The 26,203-nt window shown below is 46.0% G+C and overlaps 1 protein-coding gene and 1 long non-coding RNA gene across 6 annotated transcripts in view; one reads left to right on the forward strand and one right to left on the reverse strand.

The window, feature by feature from the left end:
* The window catches only part of EFR3B (EFR3 homolog B), an 87,026-nt gene that overhangs the window by 60,154 nt on the left and 669 nt on the right, over nt 1-26,203 (reverse strand). The window contains exon 1 of one of the 5 annotated variants that reach the window (XM_070236569.1): nt 10,216-10,675. The exons of 3 other annotated variants lie outside the window; for them this stretch is intronic. The gene's annotated coding sequence lies outside the window, so the exon portion shown is untranslated. Of the gene's footprint in view, nt 1-10,215; nt 10,676-26,203 lie in introns of those variants that run through there. One more of the 5 variants, XM_070236570.1, reaches the window with a different exon arrangement.
* On the forward strand, nt 1,479-5,578 carry LOC138917892 (uncharacterized). Its single transcript, XR_011426541.1, has 3 exons — nt 1,479-1,727; nt 4,069-4,197; nt 5,420-5,578. It is a non-coding gene; the product is annotated as an uncharacterized lncRNA (long non-coding RNA).

A 26,203-nucleotide genomic window follows, 5' to 3' on the forward strand; every position in this document is an offset into this window, starting at 1 on the left:
TCAGGTTCATCCTGTGCTCTCCTTTGCCACAGCCACCGTGCCAGGACACCTCCTTGACACCTGACATCCAGTTCCCCCTGTCCACAACCGAGTTCATGTGATGCTAAGATGACAGCTCTCTTCCTCAGACAGGTTTTTTAATATGAATTCTTTTAGGCAGTTAAGGGGGAGGTAACAAGAAAAACTTTCTGTCTTTTGTTTCTTAAAAACAATCAGCCTGAAACAATCCTCACATTAAAGAGACATTTTGGGGTGGCCAATTTTATTCCCCTCAGTACACTCTATGATGTTTGCATAACGACAGAATCGCCTCACAATGCATTTCTCAGAACGTATCCCCGTCCATCGTTAATCGATGCGTGACTGTAGATACGGCTTGGCCAGTCTCCTTGCTTCAGTTCGTTCTATATGTAGATTTGAGGCAAATCTTTCCTTGATTTAGTTTGCTTCACAGTCAAGCAATCAGTGCAGTTCACGGTTACATTAAATGTCAACCCTTCAACTTAGCATTCAGCAAGGGATATGCCATAAAGGTGGGGGGGTTATTCCATCTTCATGCCCTTCCTCCGCTGTAGGTGGGCCTCTCGCCCACGCTCTACCTCCCGGAACAGCTCGAGCAGCAGCCAGAGGCCCATCAGAGCCCAGCTGTGAGGTCTGAAGAGAAGCAGACTGGGGGGAGCCATCCACGTATGGAGAGCCCCACAGCTGTGGATGAGAGGACGTTCAGGTGATAGGGACCAGGCAGAAGCTGGAGATGGTGAAGGGGCTGGAGAGTCAGAGCCACAGGCCTGGGGGCCTTGAGAGCATCCCTCTGGGGGGAGGGGGGAGCTGGCAGACCTGGCACCTCTTGAGCTCTCCTTGGAAGCCCTCCATTAATAACAGGCCCCACTGTAAGCAGCACTTTCCCTCTGCTGGGTGACCGTGTATATCCTTTACACCGTATCATTTTATACAATCTCCCACCACTGCTTGCTCAGGCTAAGTTATTTCCGTGACTCATTTTCTTCCCCTCAGATAAACTGTAAATTCCTCAGGTCCCATTTTCTTCTGACCTCGGTACAGTATCCCAAGCTCAGCAGGAGTCGAGGAAAGCCGGTGTGACACGTGACGCCTTTGATCCGCGTGAGACCCAGGGAAGTCACCTCCTCTCCTAGCCGTTGGGTTCCTTCTTATAAACATCAACACCATTATCCCCGATCACCAAGAAAAATGCCTTTTTGCTCAAAATAGTTCATATTTATTTTCTTAGCTTTACAATCCTCTTGTAAAGGCAAGGGCTGGACTAGATCGTCCCTCTCAAAGCAAACTGAATTCTTTTAAACAATTTACAATAAAATTTAACCCAGGGCTAATGACACAGATACCCTTTTCAAGTGAATTGAAGGAAATGGAACAAAGCTCAGAGAGAAAGGAGCGTCAAACTCAAGGGCCTCCTGTGAGGGCCAGGCCTTGTGTCCAGCTGGTGTTAGCTGAACCTTAGCAGTTTGCACACTACTCGCTGGGTGGGGTGGGGAAGAGGAGGAAGTTTAAAATACATAGGTTATGCCATCAAAGAACATACTCTCTAGTTGGGGACACGAGACTCACATACATTTAAAGTTGATGATGTGTCACAGTGAGACTAAGGAGTTGGAAAACTGAAGAAATCTCTGGAAATTTGATGAATCCAGGAAAGCTTCCTGGAAGAGGCAAGACCTGAGCTGGATCTCTAGGGGTGGAGAGAGCTGGTAAGTACTGGTGAATCCATAAAAGGAAAAATCAACCCCCCTTTAAAAAGCGAGAATTTTAAGAACATAAAATGTTTCCCTTTTCTCTTTTCCCCTTTTTCCTTATTTCTGATTTTAAAAGAAATACATGCTCATGCATATAAGTTTGTAAAATAGGAAAAAATAAAAATGAATGTAAGCATCACTTATAATTGCACTCTTCATGACTAACTATTACAATTTTAGTTATTTGTTCTAGTTTTTATTTCTATGTTTACGCATAGTTTTAAAATGTATGCAAAGTTGAGATCATACAGTATAGCGTTAAAACCTAATTTTTTCTTCTCTTATGAGTGTCTACCTTTTCACTAAATATTTTTCAGAACCTCATTTTAATGGCTACTTACTAGTCCATCTTTTAACCAGACTCTGATTGATTTAATCAGTTCTCATTGTTGTTTCTAATTTTTCATTATTCTGAGGGATGCGGCAATTTGCCCCTGGTAATTAAAGCCGGAATGGTCCAGGGAGAACCTGGTTCGGTTTTATTGGTGATAAGCGAGTCAGACAGTGCCGTGCGGCAGCCAGACTAGCGGAGGGGGCATCTGCAGGGGCCAGGCCCTGTCTCTCGCCCTTTGGGGAAGATTCGGGATTGACGAGACCAAGAGGAGGTGCTGACGAAAAAGAGCTTGGGGAAGGAGGCACAGCCGGGGCTTCCAGACAGATCTTATTGGAAGTGGAATTAAACAGCAGCGGGATTCTCCCTGGGGAGACAGTTCAGGCCAGACCATGTCTGAATCCACGGACAGACCGGTAGCTGTCAGGAGCCTGACCTTTCCCAGCTCCTGGCGCTTCCAGCACACTCACTGCTTTCCAGCCAGTCTCCGATTTCCACCTTCACGGAGGACAGGGGTTTAAAAGGAGAGCAATGTGCCCAATTGATTTAACATCAGGGCTTCTGCTCTTTACTAACGGGAAGCCTCCCTGGGCTCTGGGATCCCTCTTCCAGCCAGTCATAGGCAAAAACAAACAGAATGTTTTTCCATTCCTTGGCTCTTGGAAACACTAACAGCAGGAAAGACTTATCCCAACTATTTTCAAGAGCCAAACATCACGGCTTCCAACCCCAGTTCCAGCTCTCACAAGCTGTGCAAATTTAGGCAAGGTGTTCAACTCTCCGTGCCTCAGGTTCCTCATCTGCAAAATGGGAGTAACAGAAGCTGCCCTGCAGGGTTGTGGTGAAGACTAGACAGGTGGACACGAGTGAAGTTCTTAGCACTGTTCCTGGCATATAACAAGCCCTCAAAACTACAGCCTATCATCATCATCAGTATTATTCCGATAATTATTACTAAAATCTCTTCCCCAACTTCAGAGAAGGCAGGTAGAATAAAATGGAACTTCAGAACAAGAATGGCCCCTAAAATCTTGGTTTTATTTTATACCTGGAGCTTGAAGCACAAAGAGCCACTAAGAAATCTAAACCCTAGGCTGGCCCAGTGGCGCAGTGGTCAAGTTCGCATGTTCCACTTCCCCGGCCCGGGGTGCGCTGGTTCAGATCCCGGGTACGGACCTATGCACCACTTGACAAACCATGCTGTGGCAGGTGTCCCACATATAAAGTAGAGGAAGATGGGTATGGATATTAGCTCAGGGCCAGTCTTCCTCAGCAAAAAGAGGAGGATTGGCGGCAGATGTTAGCTCAGGGCTAATCTTCCCCCCCCAAAAAAGAAATTTAAATCTAAATCCAGGTAGACACACGTCACCTGTCAGATGTCCAAGGACAAAGCTCCAAGTAGAAACACAACACAGGAGGTGTCATTGCAACCAGCAGTAGCAGCTGCCATGCCTTCAGCTTGTCTGTGCCTGGCACGATGCTAAGTGTCTCACCTGCATTCATTCATTCAGTCTTTACGAAAAGTCTATGAGGTTGATACAATCATCCTCATTTTACAGAAGGCACCAAACCTAGGCTCTTATCCAATACGCTGACTTGTAGAAATTACAGCACTGCCCTCAAATACCTTATGTTGTTGACAGGTAAAAATAGAACTGAAAATATATTCGACAGGAACATGGAATATGTAATCAGGATCATACTAATTAAACGTGACACACACACAGAGCAGGATTGCTGAGGTAACTAGACGTGGGATGGGAGAGTGTCAGAGGAGACTAATCTTGAATATTATTTGAAAGAGAAGGAGTCCATTGAATTGTGAGAAAAAGAGGGCTTTCCATGTGGCAAGAGGGCGGAAAGAAAACACTGACATTTCCTGAGTGCCTGTTCTATCGTGTGCCTAACCTAAGCAATTTACAAAATTTTTAAAAATCCCATGAGGTTAGTATTTTCACTTTTCAGATGAGAAAACCGAAGCTCAGAGACGTTAGTAAATTTGCTCGGCGTCGCGGAGGGAACAAGGAACAGAGTCGGGAACAGAGCAAGGAAGGTCCTCTGACTTCAGAGCGATGATGCATCTAAAGATCTCAAGTAAGAGGAAACGTCAGGCAGGGCTATGAAGAAAATGTGCTCAGGTAGAAAAAAATAATCTCTAAGATGAATTATTTTCCTAAAAGTTATGTATAACTGATAATGAAATCTGAACCAGCTCTATGGATTGTACCAATGTGAATTTCCTGGTATCAATGCTGAACTATAGTTACACCAGATGTTAACACTGGGGGAGGCTGGGGGAAAGGTGCACGGGCCCTGTACATTTTTTAGCAACTACCTATAAATCTGTATTGCAAAATAAGAAGTCTTTTAAAAGTTGGGGTATAATAAAGGCAAAGACCCTTCCTTTGAGTGGAGGTGGTAACTGGTGGAGGACCTTGACGTGGCCTCTGATCTGCCTACGGGGACACAAGAGCCAGTGTCGTGCCAGAGCCTCTCCCCCCACCCCTTCGAGCGGCCAGCCGGCCCCACACTAGGTTGGCTACAGCTGGAGGCAGAAGTAAGGTTTGCCAACACGTACACTGAGCATCTATTACAGGCCCCACTGTGCCAAGGGCTGCCCGGGGACACGAAGCATTAGCAGGACACAGGTCTGGCTTTTCAGGCTTTACAGTCTAGTTGGAGAGAAAAGGCACAGTGTGTCAATAAAATACAAGCCGGCCTGGGTGGACTGACATGTCTCACGGAAAGTTTCACGTGTTATGGCGGCTCAGAGGAGAGCGCATGCTCCTTAGGCAGGGTTGGTTGAGGAAGATTTCTCAGGGGAGGCAGCGTTAAGGCAGAGCCTTGAAGCATGTGCAGCCAGCAGGCGCAGACTCCAAGCAGGAATTTTATCACAAGGTACATCCAGTTTTGTATTTTATAACGTAGAAAGAATATGTTTTCGAATTAAGCAAATCTGGGACTATGAGCTATGCGACCTCAAGACAGGTCACCTGAGCCCTGTGTTGGTTTCCTCATCTGTGGGAGATGAATAAAGCACCTAGCACGAGCTGGTACACAGTAGGCGCTCCATAAATGTGAGCTCTCTGGACCCTTCATCCTAGTTCATAAGCATTTTTCCTGTGGCTGAATTGTCATCTTAATTATCATTTTTAATCGGGCTGACAATTCCTTTAAGAAGATCTATAATAATTTACTGAAGCTTTTCCATATTATTTGATGTTTATCTTGTTTATACTTTCATGCTATTAAAAATAATGTTGGAATGAATATGGTTGCATTACAGCTTTTTTCACCTTCTGGATTATTTCCTTAGGCTAGATCTCCAGACGATGAGCCAAAAGGTATGACTATTTTTAAGACTAGGAATCTGAATTGCCTCTTCAGGGATAGGAAATGGCCGAGTGTCGTTGGAGGAGAGGTTCCAAGAGCAGTCTTGTGGGTCCTCAGGCTGGGAGAAGCTCTGACTGCCCAGGTAAGCTCTCGGGCTTTATCCCGTAGGTGAGGGGAGCTATCTGAGAGTTTGTGGAAAAGGAAGGTCATCAAGAAAAGGAGCAGGAACCAGGGCATAGAAAAGTAAGGACCAGAGCTGGGGCGGTGGCAAAAAGAGATAAGAAAGGAAGGTTGGGACCAGCCCAACCTGAGTAAGGGCTGCCCACAGCCGTGGCTGACAGCACAGAGAGGGAGGAGGAAGCCCAAAGCCTGGAACTAGTAACGAAAAGGGGGACCCCTCCACCCCCAATGGCACTTCGCTAGCTACACTGGTCCTGGAACCTAGATTAGATACGCATCCTACCACTGTGGAGTTGCAGCATCAATAATGTCACATCATCACAGTGATGGGCGAGGTTTGACATCAGCCATGAGAAAGAAGGTGAATTGGGGTCAGCATCTGAAAGCTGCCCAGTAAAATCAATGCGCTGAAAAGCTGACTAAAAATCCGGAGGGAAAACAATGGAGAGGAGCCTTCCAGCATCAACACTGTATTTTTCAGATGTCTATTCATCACAGGCACAGGATACGCTCTCACCATGATGTTTATAAACAAAGGAACTCGGTGAAACTCAGCCAGTTGGCTGAAGTGCATTTGAATAAATAATATAAGTGTAAACCTCATCGGCATAATTTTGAAGACGAGGTGACAACATGGAAAAATTCCTGGGATGGAGTATTTAAGGAGAAAGGTATGTACTAAACTGTATCCATAGCATGGCCACGTTATGATTAAATTAGAACAGGAGATGTGGAAGAGAAAACGGCTTGACCTGTCAGCATATCGAACCACAGTGACTTCCCCTGGCCTCCTTCCTCCTTTCTTCCATTGTTTGCTGGACAAAGGCCCATCCCACGCTTGGCTGTGGAGAACATTCTAGTCTCAGGATGTTACCTACTGTTCACCACCTTCCTCCTCCATTTTTCATCCCAGCTCAGCCATCACTACCTCCTCCAGAGCTGAATTTTAAAATCACCATTCGCCCCTGGTGACCATGGGGAAAAAACTTGGCATGGAATCTAATAATTTTTATTTCATCATGCTTTGCAGTTGGGGCGGGGGTGGGGAAGCATTGGATAAGACACACTGTGGCCACCAGAAGCAGGCAATGGCTTCTCTTCTCACTTTAATTTACACTGACTCTCGGTCATTCCCAAGGCGCGGGCCTCCTTTGCCTCATTTAGAAATTGATCTTGGTACAGATCATACAATGAATCTTTGTTTTACTCATTGCTCAATACCCAATATTCAAATGCTAGCAGATATATGGACCTTTAAACCCAATTATCTTATTTTTGTGCTCCAAGAGGGGTATAAGGGACATGGTTTGAGAAATCTAACTTAAAAATGAGGCACCGAACGTTCCAGGTTTTCCTCAAGTCTGCACTGAACTCAGCGTGCTGATGAATGCTATCTGTGTCTGTCATCTTCCAATTGTTATTAATGTCTCAGTATTTTCAGCGCTCATCACAGCCTGTTTGATAAAATCTAGGATTCAGCTTCTCAGCGTGGGGCGTGAAAACCAAGATCAGAATAGAACATGGCTGCCAGCTTCCTACCAAAAACCCCAATAATAATGGCTCCCCGGCACCATCACAGACCTAGGGGCTAGTCCAGCATGTAGGCCCTGACCCTGCACTCGTGGTCCGGGAAAACCTGGGCTGCGAGAGCCAGGGCGGGGATTATGGATGGTTTTCCTCCCCTCGGTTCAGAAATCCCATTCTCAGTGTCTGCACCTGCTCACATGCTCAGGGAAGCAGGTAAGAATGGATTGCTGGCTTTGTCTGGAAACAACCTAAATGTTCATCACTAGGGGAGTGGCTAAATGAACCGGGGTGCATGCATACAACAGACACCATGCAGCAGCTGAAGCGAACGAAGCAGAGCTAAGAGGGGCCCCCATAGCTCTCCAAACACATTGTTAACTAAAAAGGGGGCTGCAGAACACGTCTGGCATGACACCATTTATGTGAAACACTCACAGGGCAAAGAAACTTGGTGTGTAAGTACGTGTGTGTAAAATAGGCTGTAAATGCACCAAGAAAGGTCCAGAAGGATGCACAGTGAGCAGGGATGACCTCCAACGTGGGGACTGAGCTGGGGGTCTGGGGATGAGGAGATGAGGCAGCCACTAGTCCCTTGTACTTATTTAAATTAAATAAAATTTAAAATTCAGTCCCTCAGACACACTAGCCACATTTTATCTGTTCAATAGCACACGTGGCCGATAGCTACCATATCGGACAGCGCAGATACAGAATATTCGCATCATCACAGAAAGTTCTCTTGGACAGCTCTGACTCAGAGCTTCAGTGTTTATTTGAATTCCTCTCCCAACAAAAATGTTTTATGTGTTACTCATTTAATTTAAAATAGATATAATTTTTAATTTTGTCCCATTTTCTCTTCAGGATAAAACTCCTCACAAAATCTGATGGGAATAATTTCTTTTCAAAGATCTGGAATCCAAGAGTTTAAAACACACACTCGCCCATCCCCATCCCCACACACAGGGACCGTTTTCTGTACTGGCTCAGCTCGGTTCTCGCTGGAGCTGACTACAGTCCTTTCATTTATTCATGCACACGCATATGCACATGACACAAATGCACTGAGTCTATTAGACACAGTGGAAGATGGAAAAAAATAGGACACACAAGTCCTGTCCCCTGGGACATGCACTCAAGCAGCCATAACAAAAGGAAGTATAAGTGTTACTTGAGTCAGAGAGCCAGCGGGCTGGGACTTCAGAGGATGGAGGTGTCATATCAGTTTCCGTGCTTCCCCACAGAAATGAGGCAGAGATAGTACATTGATGAATAAGTGAAGGGAGGGTGTTCCACGCAGGTGGAACAGCATCAGCAAAAGCTCAGAGGAGCCAAGTCCAAGGGAGCACTCTGAGAGAGAAGTCAGCCAGTCCGTCTAGGGCACTGTTAGGGGAGCTGGAGCTTTAGGGAGGGGCCAGGTGGTGAAAGGCCCTCAGATGTCAGGCCAGGAGGGGAGAACTGTCCTTACACTAAATATCAGCCCCCATCACCTTTAACATGCCTTGGAAGGGGTAGGGAATCTACTTGCAGTGGACAGATGGGTAGAGCAGGGCCAGGAGGCCACTAAGAATGTGACTGCCCTGGAAGAAGAGCAAGACAAGCCCTGAACTAGAAGTGCTCAGTTGGTGGTGTGACAAACGTGGAGGAGCTGCACTGGGTGAGCGTGCGACACGGGTGGGCGGGGCATATTCAGTCTCCGGCCCCGCAGTGGCGTGGTTAGCGAGTGAAAAGGGGCGTCAGAAAGAAAGCAGAGGCTTCTGATTGGTGTCCCACCTGCCCCAGGGCCAAGTGATGCCATGTGGCATCAGAGGAGAGGAAGAGAGATGAGGTGGGCTCCGCGCAGGCTGAACTCGGCCGCCCCCTCCCCTCACACACGAGGGCCACCACACAGAGTGGACAGCCGAGGGCGAGTGGGGGGGCTTCCTAGGGGAGACATCCGAGACGAGGAACAGCAGAACCTCACAGCACCTGCACAGCGAAGGGCGAAAGGAGGCGATCACAGAGGGAGGCGAGCGCCCGGAGGGTACCGTGTCACAGCAGTTTGGGGGCAGGTGAGTTTCAAAAAGTGAAAATGGTCAAGAGGAAGCAACCTGAGAAGCGAGAAGATGGCGAAGGCACAGGGCTTGGCAATCAGGCCTCCACTGGGGACCTTCTGGACAGGTGTTCAGGAGAGAGGCGACAGTGGAGGTCAAATTGAGGGGGTGAGCGGGAATGATTATTAAGGGAGGAGGAGAGACGGAATCTCGGCTGCAGTGATTGCTGGTTTAGGAAGCATCATTTATTTAACAGCCACGATGACAAAGAGAACAAAGGGAATGCTTGGTTCATCTGCACATCCATCACGGTGGACGCGTTGCTTTGGCAGACGCAGCCCTCAGCAGGAAGAACTGAGGAAGCTCCTCCAAGATTAGGAGCCGCGCAGGCCCCTGGGCCAGGGGTGAACTTCTCAGGTGGCCCTGACACCTGCTTCACATGTGGCCTTAGGACCCTAGATGTATTTTGTAGGTTTGATGATAGAATTCCCATTAAACAGTTGGAGCATTGTTGGTATTTTATAATTTAATTGGTACTACTTTATAAACATTTTTTATCAGTGTAAGTAGCATATTGGTTACCTTTGTGGAAGGAAGTACTTTGTGGGCCTTTTAAGCCCAGGGAATCCTAATAAATGAGAGCAAAGGGGGAAAACAGTGCGTATGTGTGCAGCTCTCTGTAAGCTGTTCCGGGCGCACCGCAGGAATTCATTCATCGGCAATTTATCCCTCTGAATAGCTACTACTTGGCACATCAAGGCATTTGATTTTTTTAAAGTACACGTGAATGATGGGGGCTAAGAAGCTTTCCAAGAAACAGCTCCTGCTCTCAAAGAGCTCACAGCACAGAGAGTAGAATCTATCACACAGAAACAATACAGTTTCAGAAACTTCACTGACAATTTCGTTAAAATTTGGAGCTAAGAACTAGAAATCGAGACTTAGGATTTACAACACTTTTATACTTTCCCCATTCCCATACCATGTCCAGTTTCCTATTGTGGTCACCAAGCAGCCTATAAAAAGCAGGGTTACTCACCTCTCGCTTTCCAAATGAACACACAGCATCAAATATAGAAAGCAGGAAGCTTCATTGTTATGGAGCCAAACTGATGGAGAGCAAGTGTGAGCGCTTTAAATATACAGACGAACTAGCAGACTTAAGAGGCAGCCTCTCACAGGCCACGAATCCAAGATCAGTCATTCAAAAGTCCAAATATATAACCAGAGAGTCTGTCACAGCATGAGCAGTGGTGCCAGAACACAAAACAGGCACCATGCCCAGAGCAGCTACAACATAAAGCCAGGCCCAGGGTGGTCGTGGTGCCAGAGGGAAATTTCAGAAGCAAAGCTTTTGAAATGCAAAGCAGCGTTGGGAGCAAGCACCAGAATTCTGCAAAAATGCAAAACAAGTATTAGGTTGAGCCACACTGAAAATGCCAAGTAAGCAGCAGGCCAAGTGCAGCCAAGACCCATTTTTAATGAAGCAATTCCAGTGCGCATGGGCGTTCTGGATACACCTGCACAAGGGAGCAAGTCCCTCAAGCAGATTCTACCCATTGCAAGAAGTAACGAGCAGACGGAGTGAGAGAAAGCAGCTAAGCTGAGTGGGTCTCTGAAAGCAGAAACCCAGCTGGAAAGGGACAGCTTCTGAAAAAGCTCTAAATGAGGAGTGGAGAATGCTTCCTGCGAAGCAGATCCTGGGGGCCTGTTACTGCTCTGTTGTCATTATAAAGGATCTGTTGATAGTATAATATGTATTACAACCTCTCCTGTTAATATCAACATCAGCTAACGTTAAACTCTCTTTACGTGTCAGGAACTGGTAAGAGGTTTGACTGCGTTATTTTATTTAATCCTCCCAACAACATGGAGGTGGGGTCTGTTGTCCCCATTTTACAGATGAGGAAAATAGGGCTTAGGGCAGTTAAGTAACTTATCCAAAGTCACACAACGGTTACATGCCATGGCTGGGATTCAAACCCAGACCTGTCCGACTCCAGGGTGTTCACACTTAACCCCCCACCTGCAAAGGATTCATTTCAATGTGTCACTAGAAAAAAACCCATTGTCAGCCAGCGAGATGCAGGTCTTTGTGAAGATACATCAGAAGCCAGCACATTATTAAGAAACAGGTGAACAATAAGGCCATTAAGTCCTGTGCATTCTTGAGAGAACGACATCACTGCAGGCTGCTAGGTCACAGAAGTCCGGTGGAGGAAATGGAAAAACCAGCCCTGTGCACACACCCAGCCCTGCCCAGCCATCAGCTGTGTCTATGTTGGTGCTGAGACGGTGCAGGCCTGGTAAAGCCAGGCTTTGTTTTGTCATTTAAGGTCCCATGAGAGTCAGCAATGCCAATGGCAGTGCTCAAAAGGCCTGACACCAGATGGCCCTGCTGTATGGGCCCTCTGCCCATTGCCCTGCCGGCGTCATCAGCCTCCCAGCTGCCAGCAATGGGCTGGACTTCCCCGGTCAGCTTCCTCCGCTCTCTGCTCAGCACATAAGTTGTCTAGCAGCGTGCGCCCTTGACCAGCCGCTCTCAATTACTGCTTTTCCTGGGGTGTCGGGGACCGTCCTGGGCTGTGGCTAAGAGCCCTGGTGCCGGCTGGCACAGGTCCTTGGCCGTCTTCTAGCTCATCCGCTGCCAGTGATGCAAAACAGACCCGCGATTGTTTGCATGCGTGTTTTCATCTTTTCCTGGGTTTCCTTCTGTCTTATTGCAATATAATTAACATGCAATAGATGTACAGAGCTCAGTGCCTTGAGTTCTGACAACTGTTTATACACCTGGATAACCATGACCCAAACAAGGGATGGGACATTTCAGATCCCCCTAAACAGCTCACCTTTCCAGTCAATCCCCTCACCCCTCAACCATTGTCTGATTCCTAATTTCTATCATCATAGATTTCTTTTTGCATGCATTCTTACACAATCATTTCTAAAACCTAATTGGAAGATTCTAGATAAGTATCCACAGGCCTTTGGTGATAAAAAACACTTTTGATTATATTTATGTCCTGCCATTAAAATGCATGCTAAATGTACAAAATATTTTTTAAAAGAAAATTTAAAAGCCACCCGTGATCCTGTCACCCAAAATAACCACTGTTAGTGTTCTAGTGGGTTTCTTTTAGGACTAGTACACACACATTGATTATAGGCTGGCTCCCTGGTGTGGCGTTAGCTTTTTCTGTAAATAAATAAAGCTTATTGCTGTTCTGCTCAGAGCGGGCCATTTAGAATTCCCTGTGGGAGAGACAGCTCAATCAAAAATCAACCTGTAATTTAAGGTACCCACCCTCGTGGTTCAGTTGGGGCTGATATCTGAATTCACTATTTTCTTTTTTTCTTCTTCTCCCTAAAGCCCCCTAGTACATAGCTGTATATTCTAGTTGTAGGTCCTTCTGGCTGTGTTATGTGGGACACCTCGTCAGCATGGCTTGATGAGCAGTGCCATGTCCGTGCCCAGGATCCAAACCAGTGAAACCCTCGGACACCCAAGCAGAGCGCGTGAACTTAACCACTCGGCCACGGGGCTGGCCCCTGAATTCACTATTTTCCTATGTGGAATATGTCTTGCACACCTTTTCCCACTGGCAATCACGTGGGCATCTTGTGGTACCTCAGTTTCACTCCTCAGGACAATGGCTAGCTCCCTAAGATGCACCTGCTGCAAGGTGAGTAACACATTTGCCATGAACTCAGACCATCCCTAACATAGCCTCCAAAGTTGATTATCATTCTTCCAGCCACTTTTACTAAATGCAGTAACAGACATGCCCCCAATCCTATTTTTATAACTTTTCTTTCTTAAAAAAAAAATGGCACTTTAATGACATTCTTAATTTGAGTTGGAGGAGTCTTCCAGAGATCCAAAGAATATGATGTCAGTTTCTGTTCTCCTTTTACATACGCTCCTGAGCAATAAGGTGACTAATGCTAAGCCATCAGCCCAGCCTGATTTATGCCATTGGTGAAGGGTATGATCAACTCAGATAATGGTATTGTGTGTGTGCATGTGAAAACAAAAAAAATTCTGGTAAAATATACCTAACACAAAAGTTACCATTTTAACCGTTTTTAAGTGTACAACGCAGTGCCATAAAGTACATTCACACTGTTGTGCAATCATCACCACCGTCCATGTCTACAACTCTTTTCACCTTGCAAAACTGGCATTTTGTACCCATTAAAAAACTCCCCATTCCCTGTGTCCTCAGCTCCTGGTAGCCTCTATCCTACCTTCTGTCTGTATGACTTTGGCTCCCCAACGTACTTCATATAAGTGGAATCATACAACATTTGTCCTCTTGTGAATGGCTTATTTCACTCAGCATAATGTCCTCAGGGTTTATCCATGTTGCAGCATGTATCAGGATTTCCTTTCTTTTTAAGGCTGAATAATATTCTGTTGTATGTATATACCACATTTTGCTTATTCATTCATCTATTTGTGGACAGTTGGCTTGCTTCCACTTTGGGCTATTTTGAATAGCGCTGCTATGAACATGGGTGTACAAATATCTTTTGGAGGCCCTGCTTTCACTTCTTTTGGTATATACTCAGAAGTAGAATTATACAGTAATTCTATTTTCAGTTTTTTGAGGAACTACCCTACTGTATTCCATAGTGGCTACACCATTTTACATTCCAACCAGCAATACACAAGCCTTCCAGTTTCTCCACAACCCGACCAACAGTTGTTTTTTCTGATTTTTTGCATCCTAATGGGTGCAAAGTGGTATATCATCATGGTTTTGATTTGCAATTCCCTAATAATTAGTGATGTTGAGCATCTTTTCATGTGTTCGTTGGCCATTTGTATATCTGCTTTGAAGAAATGTCTACTCAAGTCCTTTGCCTTTTTTTTTTTTTTGCTGAGGAATATTCACCTTGAACTAACATCTGCTGTCAATCTTCCTCTTTTTCTATGTGAGCTGCCACCACAGCATAACCACTGAAAGATGAGTGGTGTAGGTCCATGCCCAGGAAATGAACATGGGCCTCCAAAGTGGAGCGCGCCAGAACTTAACCACTAGGCCACCAGCCTGGACCTGATTTTTTAACCAAGTTGTTTTTTGTTGTTGAGTTGTAGGCATTCTTTATATACTCTGAATAGTAATCCCTTCTCTGACATATAATTTGCAAATATTTTCTCCCATTCCGTGGGCTGCCTTTTCACTCTATTGATAGTGTCCTTTGGTGGACAAAAGTTTTTAATTTTGATGTAGTCCAATTAATAATGGTGTTTAAAATAAGAGTCCAGGTGGAAAAGAAGAGAATAGCATTGGAATAAAACAGACCTGGTTCTTCTCTTAGCTATGCCACTGAATGAGCTAGGTCACCCCGGATCATTTAACTTCTCTGAACTTTATTATCCTCTCTGAAAGCGAGACAGGAGAAAGGAATACCTACCCCACAGGATTTCTGTGAAATCTGAATGTACGTAGGGCAAGAATTGTAGCAACCAGCACTTGAAAGGCACACAGCTCTGAACCACGCCTGCCCCAGCATGTAGCATCCCTTTCAACAGGACCCAGGACAGACAGTGTTTGAATTAACAAAGGGATCATTATCCTCATCTTATCAATGAGGAAATGGATGTATAGCCAAGTTACATAAAGAACTTGAGATCACAGTGCCTATAATACCACCCAGATCTTTTAAAAACTCCTGTTGTGGGTGCGCTCCCAGCCCCTGCCGCCTCACCCACAGGACAGACCAGCTGCTCCAACCCATTCGCAGATGTAAGAACTGGGAAACCCTTAAAGACCATCCAGTCCACTCCCAACTTTCGGATGGTGAAACGAAATCTGAGGGAGGTTGAGAATCTTGCCCAAATTCACACAGCAGCTGAATCAGTCCTGATGGCCAGCTCTCCCTTTCAGTGCAGAAACGCATGTCCTTGATAAAGCAGAAGGAAAGCATTGTACCACGTCCAGCACCGCCCACTCTTCTCCAGAACACTCAGCCCCGTTCTCCTTCCATAGCGTCATCTGGAGGAGAGGAGGACATTCCTAGCAGTACTGTGGAATAGCTTTGGGGCAAAACTTCTCAAGACAGTCAGATGTGTTTACCGAATTTACCAGCCGCTGGCCCCAGGGCTTCCAGTAGGACAAGGCACTTTCAAGAATTTGAAGGAAACGATGGGAAGACCCTCATATTTCTCCCCTTTTCCACTCTGTCCATATATGACCCTCAGCCAAGGTCAGCATACCTGCTGTTCCATATGGTGCCCCGACACTCCACTTTGAGACGGAAGGTGCACAAGGCTGCATAGTAGTTTATCCAGGAACATTCTAGCTGGGTGCTTCCAAGCAATGAGAAACAGACATTTCATTTTGCCTTTGCCTCAAAGAGCCTTTTCATCTTTCTTGTTTTGTGAAAGAATAATGCATAACTGATATGAATGGAAATCAAAATAAAGATTTACTCATAATTATGCCACTAAGTGACCTTCCTTTTTGAAGAAAAAGATCGTAACATTTGTTCTGAGCTCCATAAACCAAGGAGGAAATATGTGAGAATGCCTCTCTAATTGCCTCCACCATCACAGTGGGTTGGCCAAGTGGTTATTTCTCATGACAAACACTATCAAAGTCTGGAGGAAAAGCCAAGTGGATATAATATGGTACATTCTTTATTCTATATGGAGTTATGTTCAATGTGGGAAGGCATGTCAGATGATGAAATATTGTTGCTGTTACTACAGGATTCTCTCTGAGACCCCAGCCCATCATCTGGTATCCCAGAAACATAGGTTGCTAGGTATGTGTGCATGTACGTATGAATGACACGTATAATTATTTTACAGTTCAACGCAAACATGTGAGCTCTTACTACATATCAAAGATCTCTGCTGGATGCTAGGGACAACAAAGATGACTAGGGTAGAGGTTGTGTCCTCAAGAGGTTCACAGATCAAGTGTGTAAAGAAATAAATGATATTCAGAGTGACAAATAAATGACAAAAATAACAGGAAAGTATAAGATATAGTGGGGACATGAAGAAAGCTTGGCGGGAGGCTACAGAGCTCTGGCATTTTAAGGCATCCATCCTGTATGCTTCTGCTCTAGAAGCATCTCTCCTGCACAAGGGGTGAGAAGCTGGGAGGTGCTGGGAATACATCACTTGTTACAAACAGTAACTTTCTAAGAGCTCTCCAGGCAAAGTCTTTATAAATCTTCTTGTAACTTAGGGATTCTTTGTCGCATGATTTATAAATGTTATTTCAAGTATTATCTACCTAAAAAGAAAGTTGGAACATGGAGAGAACTCTTTCTGAACAGCTATGATGAAGCCTGGAGCTCTGCCCAGCTAAGAATTTATCCGGGTCCTTCTATAGGGTAATGAGAAAGTTAGCATTTGAACCCAGAAATCCTAATTCTCAGATTTATAGGCAGACTACAGGGTGTGCATTAGGGTGCTGAGCTTAAAAGCCCATATGGGTGCTTCATCAGGTACCCATATTCTAGACGTACAGCCACAAGTAAACTATGTAAAATCTACTAAAATATTCAGTTTGGAATTCTCTCATAGCGAAATTTGCTGTTTGGCATAAGGCATTTGTAATTGCCATCAGACTCAAAAGCAGTGTTTTAATCTCCCATGAAGCTCTGTGAATGCTTGTCTAGGAGACAATGGAGAGAACAGACTTCAACCAGCTGCATAACCTTGGGCAAATTACTGGACTTCTGAATCTCTGTGTCCTCGGTTCAACCCTAGAAATAACGACATCCACCCCCTCCGAAGAGTTGTCCTGAGTTGAGATAATGAATAGAATGGCATGGAACAAACATTGCTAACTTTTAGTAATCCATAAGAATTTAACATAGTATAAAGATTTAGATAAAGATGCCACATCTATCCTCTCTGTGGTCTGAGAGATTTTCTCGTCTTTCTGGTGCAGGGACCAGAGGAACAAAGTCGTGGACCACCAATCTGCAGGTGGTCCTGCAGGAGACAAGAAAATGCTCAACATCATCAGTGCTACAGTTGTCCCCTTTCGGGGGCCCAACCTGACAGGCAGACTTCACAGAGGCCGGCGCCCGCTCGCCAATATTGCAGCAGCTCTCTGGTTTCACATGCTTATCACCAGACTTTTCTAAGGATTTTAACAAACACAGTCGAAATATGACATACCCATCCTTGTATGCAGGAATTGTCGCTGTTTCTGGAGAGGGCGTGGCCATGCCCCAGAAGCATCCATAAGAAATGCTCAGATAATATCTCCTTTCGCAGGTACAGTGTTCTGTGATGTAAATACATGTCTATAGACATTATCTAATTTGACTCCCTCACTACACCCTCATGAGCGAGGCAGACTAATTATCTCCATTTTCCAAGGGAGGAAATGGGCTCAGGGAGAGAGGAACTAACTGTCTAGGGTCCCATGGCTAGGAAACGGCCATCAGGGACTTAGATCACTGTCCTTCTGTCACACACACAGCCTACCTCTTAGAGGCCATGATTGGTGCATCCAGACTGGCTGGACCTGAAGACGTAGGGAAGGAGTTTTAACTCACAGCCAAACTATCAGAGTAACAGGAGCTCCTCCTTTCAAAGAAGGTCATAAGTCTCTATTCTCTGGGCCAAGCGTTGACCATGGAGTGTGCATGTGACTCTGCTGGTTGTGACAGCCCCACTCTGCTTGCCTGACTGTCTCTCCCTCCCTGAGAAGCATGCCCATGCTGTCTCCCTCTCCCTGAGATGCATGCCCATGCTGTCTCTCTCTCTCTCTCTCTGAGAAGCATGCCCACGCTGTCTCCCTCTCCTTGAGATGCATGCCCATGCTGTCTTTCTCTCTCTCTCTGAGAAGCATGCCCATGCTCTCTCTCTCTCTGAGAAGCATGCCCATGCTCTCTCTCTCTCTGAGATGCATGCCCATGCTGTCTTTCTCTCTCTCTCTCTGAGAAGCATGCTCATGCTCTCTCTCTCTCTCTGAGATGCATGCCCATGCTGTCTTTCTCTCGCTCTCTCTCTCTCTGAGATGCATGCCCATGCTGTCTCTCTCTCTGAGAAGCATGCCCATGCTGTCTTTCTCTCTCTCTCTCTCTGAGAAGCATGCTCATGCTCTCTCTCTCTCTCTCTGAGATGCATGCCCATGCTGTCTCCCTCTCCCTGAGATGCATGCCCATGCTGTCTCTCTCTCTCTGAGAAGCATGCTCATGCTGTCTCTCTCTCTCTGAGATGCATGCCCATGCTGTCTCTCTCTCTCTGAGAGGCATGCCCATGCTTCCTTGGTTTAGATGCCATTATTGGCTCGTGTATTCTGTCTTCCACCCTCACCAACCTGCTCTCCTGGCTCCTCTCTTACTTACCAACCCTCATCTAAGTCCCCAAGGCTCTTCCTGGGGCCCTTTCTCCCCCTAACAAAGCAAAAACAATAATAAAGGAGGTGAGAAGGGTGCTGAAAGAAAGAGGCTCCAACCAGAAATGAGAGCTCCCAGTTGTTGACTGCCCTGGGACCAAAGAGAAGGCATGGCCCCCCAGTCCAGGCCTGTCTTCTACACTCCCCTCTTCTCCCCAAACTACTGTGAGAGTCTGTGAGCTATGGTGAGCTCTGCAAAGAAAGACCTGTATTCTCTGGAATATTTAGAATATTCTAGGGACAGCAGCATGGGTAGGAGGGCGAGTCTGCACTCTGGAGCTGGAATACCTAGGTTCAAGTCCCAGCCCTACCACGTAACTGTGTAGCCATCCCTGGGCTGTCCACTAAACCTCTCAACGCTCTAGTTTTCTCATTTCTAAATTGAGAATCATAATCCCTAACTCATAGAGTTTGGGGAAGATTAATTCAAATTAATACATAAAAGTACTTAGAATACTGCTTGGCACATAGTAGTGTCCAATGAATGGAAGCTAAAAGAATAGCAATTGTATTATTCAGAACACATTTAAGGCTGAGACACGTAGACAGTCAGAAGTTACAAAGAGCTGAATAAAAAAGATGACATCTAGCTCAGGATTCATTCATTCAACAAGGTTTTTGAGTGCCTATTCTATACCAGGCAGGGTTCTATGCCCTAAAGATGCAGTAGGGCACAAGAGAAATGAGTTCTCTGCTTTCACGGAGCTGATGGTCTGGTGGGGAGCACAGACAAGAGACATATTGGCTTGTGGTAAATGGCTGTGCAGTGAATTAAAATAAGGCACATGAATGACTGTGACCAGACGGCCTCCCTGGGCTGTGAAGGCAGGAACGTCCTCTCCCAGAGGAAACTCTCAGAAGACTCACATTCGTCCGTGGGAGGAGAAATAATATCCACAGCTGTGAAGCAGGCAAGAGCCTCAGCTAGTCCCAGCTCACGGCAAACCAGGAAAGCAGCTGAGAGCAGAGCCCGTGGCAACTTCAAAGTGAGGGATCAGAACACACAGAAACTCTCATTTGGACCAGTCTTTATACTCTGCAAACTGGTATAGAGCAGATTAAGGGGACTATATTTTCAAAAGGAAAAATCTAATTTAGATCAATATTTATGAAATAGCTCCTGTTTTAGGAGGAACTTAGAGAGGAATTTCTCTCAGGTCTTAGCATCTCAAAAAGCTGTATTTGTCCTAGGCAATTGCATTTAAAAATTTTTTTTATAGATGCTATGAATCTTGCAAATGTCTTTGCCTTTCTTTTTTGGCCTATAGGAAGCTCAAACCCGAATTTGTGACAGGGCCTGCTGGTGTGCATTTTTTTTCCTGAAATGACTTAGTTCCTGGCTTTATTTTTTCTGTTTTACTCTTAGATTTTCTTTGCTTTTTTTAAAGATTGGCCCTGAGCTAACATCTGTTGCCAATCTTTTTATTTTCTTCTTCTCCCCAAAGCCCCCCAGTACAGAGCCGTATATTCTAGTTGTAGGTCCTTCTAGTTCTGCTGTGTGGGACGCTGCCCCAGCATGGCTTGATGTGTGATGCTAGGTCGGCACCCAGGATCCGAACTAGCGAAACCCTGGGCCACTGCAGTGGAGCACACAAACTTAACCACTCAGCCATGGGGCTGGCCCCAGATTTTCTTTGCTTCGATCTCTTTATTTGTTGTAGCACAGGTATGTGTGTGTGTAAAATATATGCCCCGAATCCTCTTTAGAACAAGTTAGATTACAATAAATTTACAGCTTTAGGTAACTTAGCACCTATTTAAAAATAAATTATTTTCTACATCTGCTTATATAATCCACATTTTCTGTACCATGGGAATGTTTTTCTAAAAGAGTTTCAATTCACCTTAGCCCCCCACCCCCACCCCTCCCACCCACCCAGTCCTACTGCTTTTTTTTAAAGGAGCCAACCCCTTCCACTGCACATGCACAACTGCAACTGGTCCAAAGCTTTCCCTCTCCTTAGGCTACCGCCTGGGGCTGCAGCGACTATCTCCTCTGCTTTTCTTCATTTTCGCATCATCCCTCTATCCATTCTGCACCCAGCTTCATTTCCCTAAAACACCAATTGAGCAAATCAGGCCTTTGATGGTTTAAAGGCTTCAACAGCTCCTACTGCTCACAGGGGTAACTGAAGACTCCTTATCCTGACATCATCTCCTTCTCCATCACATAATTCTCCAGGTAGCTCCCCTGACTCTCCCTGGACAGGTCTTCTCTTTCCTCACCTCCGTGCACTGACTCATACTGGCGCCTCCCCCTCCCCATCCAGCCCTCAGACCCCAGCACAACGCCTGCTCTCCTCTGAAGCCCCCTCAAACGGCTCTGCTTCGCAGTGGTCTCCCCCACCTCAAGATGTTGCTAGCTGACCATTTGATGAATTGCTCCATTCCACATTGCAAAACTGCAATTTTATGGAACCTGTCTTTGTATTATTTAATTTTGTGCATGTTTTACAACCTGTTTGCCTGCTGACATTGTAATCTGCTTGATGGAAAGGACTTTATATATTTTTGTATCCCCTGTGATGCCCTATGGAGTATCACATATAGCTGGCATGCCACAAATACATAATAGTTTATGTCTATTTCCCTTCAAAACACAAAGTGTAAAGCAGATGACAGGCAAATACTTAATACCCTCAATAAACAAAGCAATCAGACTCATATGACAAGTCACTAAAATGCAAGTGGTTAAAAAACATAGGAAGGGTTTAACTTTACTGGTAATAAAGGATACAAGTAGGGGCCGGCCCCGTGGCCTAGTGGTTAAGTTGAGCATGCTCTGCTTTGGTGGCCTGGCTTTGGTTCCTGGGCGCAGACCTATACTACTCGTCAGCAGCCATAATGTGGTGGTGACCCCCATACCAAAATAGAGGAAGACTGGCACAGATGTTAGCTCAGGGCCAATCTTCCTCACGAAAAAAAAAAAAAGAAAAAGAACACAAGTAAAAATTATATAACTTTCCTATCAAATTAGCAAAGATTAGGAAAAAAATCTCAATATTTAATGCTTTTGATAGGCACTCATATCTGCTAGTGGGAATGTAATTAACACAAATTGAAAACAATTTGACAATATGTAACAAATCTTTAAAATGTTCATATACCTTGATCAACCCATTTGGAGGGCTATAGCCGAGGGAAATACTCCAAAGTTCAGAGAAAGCTTTGGGCACCAGGTCTCCCCAAGGTTATAATACCGAATCTTTATCAACAACGTAAATGTACCATAAGAAAATCATACCTCTATCCAGTGGACTGTTACACCACCATTAAAAATGGCAGCCAGCAAGTTTTTATTAACTTGAGGGGAATGCATATATTCTAAAGTTAGGTCGAAAGATAGAACACAAAATGAATAATTCCAACCACATAAACAAATGCACAGAAGGAAAGATATCAAAACAGGAAAAGTAGTTAGACTTATTTATAGTTTACTGTGTTTTCCAGAAAAAAAAAAAAGAAAGATGCTTTTTAAATTAGATTTTCCTTTTCTTTGGTACAAGGAACAATATCACAAGCACTGTTATTAAGCTTACGGGACATCAGTTTTTGTTTATTTTCATTTTTTTATTAAGAAACAGAGGAGAGAGAGAGTTGAGGGAAGGGGAAAGCGGAAACAGCTCTCTTATCCTAATTAAGCTTGGCCTCGAGAGGGGTGCTGTCATCTTTGTAGAGCCAGGAAACAGGCTCAGGTCCGGGACTACCTGAGGGGCACAGCCAGGCTCAGACCCAGGCTACGGGGCTCTCGGATGCTCCTTCACCATCACACCCAGGGAAACAGGCTAGGATTGGGAGAGAAAGAGAAAGGAAAGGGCAAAGCAGGAACACAAAATCCTAGGGGTTAATTTACATAATTATAGAAAAGGTTGGTTTTAGTGGGTAGGATGGTAGATGGTTTTTTCCCGCCTCTCTTTTCCAGATTTTTATAAGGTGATATTAACTTTTTATTTTTATTTATGTGCAAGTAAAAAACTACAACCATTTCAATTCACTGGACTATGACCATCAAGAGAGAAAAAAGGCACGCTACTCGCCCTGTCCCCTTCCTAAGGGGAATAAAGGAATTGGCAGAGGGGGAGAGCGGAGGCATGCCACACAGCTCCTACTTGAACGAGCCATACACCACACTATGGGGCTGCAGGAACCTCAAGATTTGGGGGAGGAGGTTGGAGCGTGTGTGAGTGTGAGTGTGTGTGTGTGTGTGTGTGTGTGTGTTGGGAGGAGCAGCAGGAGCTATGGAACCTACTGCAAAGGCACCTCAGGGGGAGTCAGCCCCGTCTTGCAGTTTCCCCACACTATCCACAACACACACACACACACACACACACACACACACACGTGCTCTGTAAGGCACATTTACAAAAACTTGTGCGCCATCGCTATTTTCCCTCCCATCCACATTCTCAACCACAAAGCATGAAGACAGGTGTGCGCGAGGATGGGGCAGCACCTGGAGGGGAGGAGGGGTTCCTTCGAGCAGCTTCTGTTTTGATGGGATCAGGCTACACAGACTGCGGTTCTGGGGAAATCCTTTCCAAGTGCTCTTCATGGGCAGCTGCCCTAATTCTGGAGGGTAGCGTGTCTTAGAGAGCTCTGCCTCACCTCGGTGGGTAAGCGGGATGCTCCTACGCAGCACCACCATGCTCCATCCCAGGAGAGGGGAATAGGGAAACTTTTAATTCTAACACAAAGAAGAACTAATGGGAATCCATTTTTGCAGAGAATTTGCCCGCAGTCTCGCTATCCCAGTAGAAAATGCTTTTATTTTTCCAGGTCCCTTGTCAATCTGTGTTCGTAGGTATAAACAAGACTGTAGGAAGTCACTTGTGTCCTTTTGGAGAGCCAGTTCCAGAAAGTGACTGGGATTTAGGAAAAAGTGAGTGGTGAGGAGGCAGCTGGGGTGAGTTTGGTGAAGGGAAAGAGAAAGTAGTTCAGTGGCTTGAGTGGCTAGCTAGGTCAAGGTGATCTGCATGTTTAAGCTGGAGTGGGAAGTGATGCAAACAGGCATCTTCAGGAGCTGGCAGACAGGAAGAGAGGAAGCTAAAGGCCCAAGAGGACCTGAAGTGTCCAGGCTCTTGAGCAATCTGTCTTGTGTGTGCAGAACTCTTATGACGCATTGTCACATCTAGGGCCCAGCTCTGATGCTCACAACAGACCTGGGGAGGCTAGATGGGTGTCTCATCATTTTATCTAGGATATAGTTCAGAGATATGACCCCATTTGCCTAAGGTCGCATAGCTGTGAACTGGCTCTTGGATTGAGATGGATTGACCCCAGGTCTAGGATTCTTTCTGGCCCAGATAGCACTGTGGCCTCTAGCAAAGACAGGGGGCGCTTATTCTCCCACAGACAGAAGGAAGAAGATGGAAGAGACTGAGGCCACAGGAAGACTGAGTTGTTGAGGGCAGAGGTAAAGTGAGGAGAGGAGAAGAGGGGAAATGAAGATCTGTCCAGGATGGCCAAGCAGCTGAGAGGTGGCAATGGGAGTCAGATTATACAAATTCACAATCATCAAGTGGCCAAGGTGGACGGTCAAGGAACATCTTTACCTAAAGCTCTTAGGTAACTTTTGGCTCTACACAGGGGCTTTACTGCCCATCAGTTAATAAAATCTCTGGTGGCATTTTCCTAACGGGCATTTACCCAAGGCATCAGGGGGAGCTAGGAGGCCCCAGTTTTCATTTTGCCACGTTCCATCTAACTGTGTCATCTTGGATAAATCACTTGGAAAATAAGAAGCAAATATAAGAAGTCTATGATGCTATGCCTTCCCAACCTCCCTATCTACGTCTCTTTTCATCCCTCTGTTGACTCTGGGGAGAGACTGATTGCAAGTATCACTTGGACCCTTTCTTTTCATGAAAGTCAAGAAAATCCTAAAATCCAGGCCAATGAGCCCCCATCTTGGAGAGTGAGCTGACTCTCACACTCCTAAGACATGGCTTTGCACTAAGCAAGACTCAATAATAATCTCCCAACCAGCATTGGCATGACTTCCCTTTGCTGCAGGCAACTGCCCAGAGGATTCCTTCATTATAATCTTTCTATGAATGATTCAGGAGTAATTACCATCTCTGTTTGCATCTGGAGGAATAAAAACATAATGTAAAAGAGAAATGAAAATCCTCGGTTATCTGAAAACAGTACCCAGACACGTTGGCTTCTGGGTTCACCATTCTGTACCATCCAACTCTTCCCTGACTTGCTTCATACAATAGAGTAGACTGGCACCCTCAACGCTCAGGTGTCCTGGGATCAGTTATCAAACTGTCTTGGATTGAATTCCATGAGGTGGCCCAGCAGAACCAGGGTTCCTAATTCTTAGCCATCCTGATGGGCCTTGTCCTAACTCCTTCCCCACTGCAGGTGCCCTGCAGTCACATGCTTTTGTCAAGTGATCTGCAGCTTCAGGCTGCTCCAGCTCTGCAGAAAAGAATAGGGGGAAAAACTGAGAGAGTAAGAAAATATAGCTCTCTCCTGGGAACCTCAGAATCTCCTAGCTTATGAAACACAACTGCCGGTTACCTTCCCCCAGAATCCCCACTGGCCAGCAGAACAGGCTCTGAGGTCAACCTCTCCTCCCACCCTACTCCCCATTTGGTCCATCCAAGAGATATAATACTTGCAGAGGGGACCTGCTGATGTCTTGACCTGGTTCAGAAATGTGGACATGTTACCAACTGGGCAGGGAAGGAGGCTGCTGAAAACATTGAGTGTCTCTCTCTCAATAGTGAGGCCCACCAATTGCTAAGCCTTTGCACCATGCTCTCAGCTTCCTCTGCCTCCAACAAACTTTGTGACTCACAGTCTGTTTGCAGAATGAGGCAGCTGAGCAGCCTCGGTGATGGGTTAAATTGGGAACATGCTCTTCTCCCTACATCCACCCCTCAGGTGCCACCTGAGCCCTACCTGGTATGGGGGTGGGAGGTGAGCATAGCTCCAGTTCTTTTGCTTTCCCTAGAAGAGCTGTCAGAACCTGGGTTCTGATGGACTTCTGTCCATTGGGATCATTTCTCTCTCTCCCTCCCTCTCTCTCTCTCTCTCACACACACACACACACACACACACACCCAGCAGCCCAGAAGGTCTGGAGGCTCTGTAATGCAGTTGATTTCTAGACTGGCCTGGGTCTCCAGTGCTCCACTCATTAGAGCTGCAATGTGCGACCCAAAGTGCTCTCTTTTCTTCATCCACACTGCCTCCGAAACCAGAGGAATTCCTGGCAAATTTTAAAGCAGAACAGTGCCTCATGAGGGTCTGGTTAACTGTTGCACATCAGTTGAGGGGTTGGCCCTGGAAAGGGGGAAGAGAGGTCAGAGGACAGCCAGAAGGTGGCTACCCAGAGCTGCATGGCACCCTCAGCAGCGTCCCCTCCCTTCATGACTGCGAAGGACATATCTGGAAGTTAGGGAACCTGGGTGCCACCGGCAGCAGGGGCAGGCAGAGGCCACGTCCATCCAGGGGCGGCGAGATGAGTCTCCCAGGACTGGCTCGCTCCCCAGCCCTCTGCACCGCCGGCGCCGCCTCCCACAGCCTAGGAGCCGGGCGTGAGGTAGGCAGCGAGCGTCGCCCCGCAATCCCGGACCGGCTTCCCGCATAAAACTCCCCAGCACAACCCGCTTTTGTCAATTCTGCAAACGCTGTCAC

This window comes from Equus caballus, chromosome 15, assembly GCF_041296265.1.
Source record: "Equus caballus isolate H_3958 breed thoroughbred chromosome 15, TB-T2T, whole genome shotgun sequence".
NCBI classification, from domain to species: Eukaryota; Metazoa; Chordata; class Mammalia; order Perissodactyla; family Equidae; genus Equus; species Equus caballus.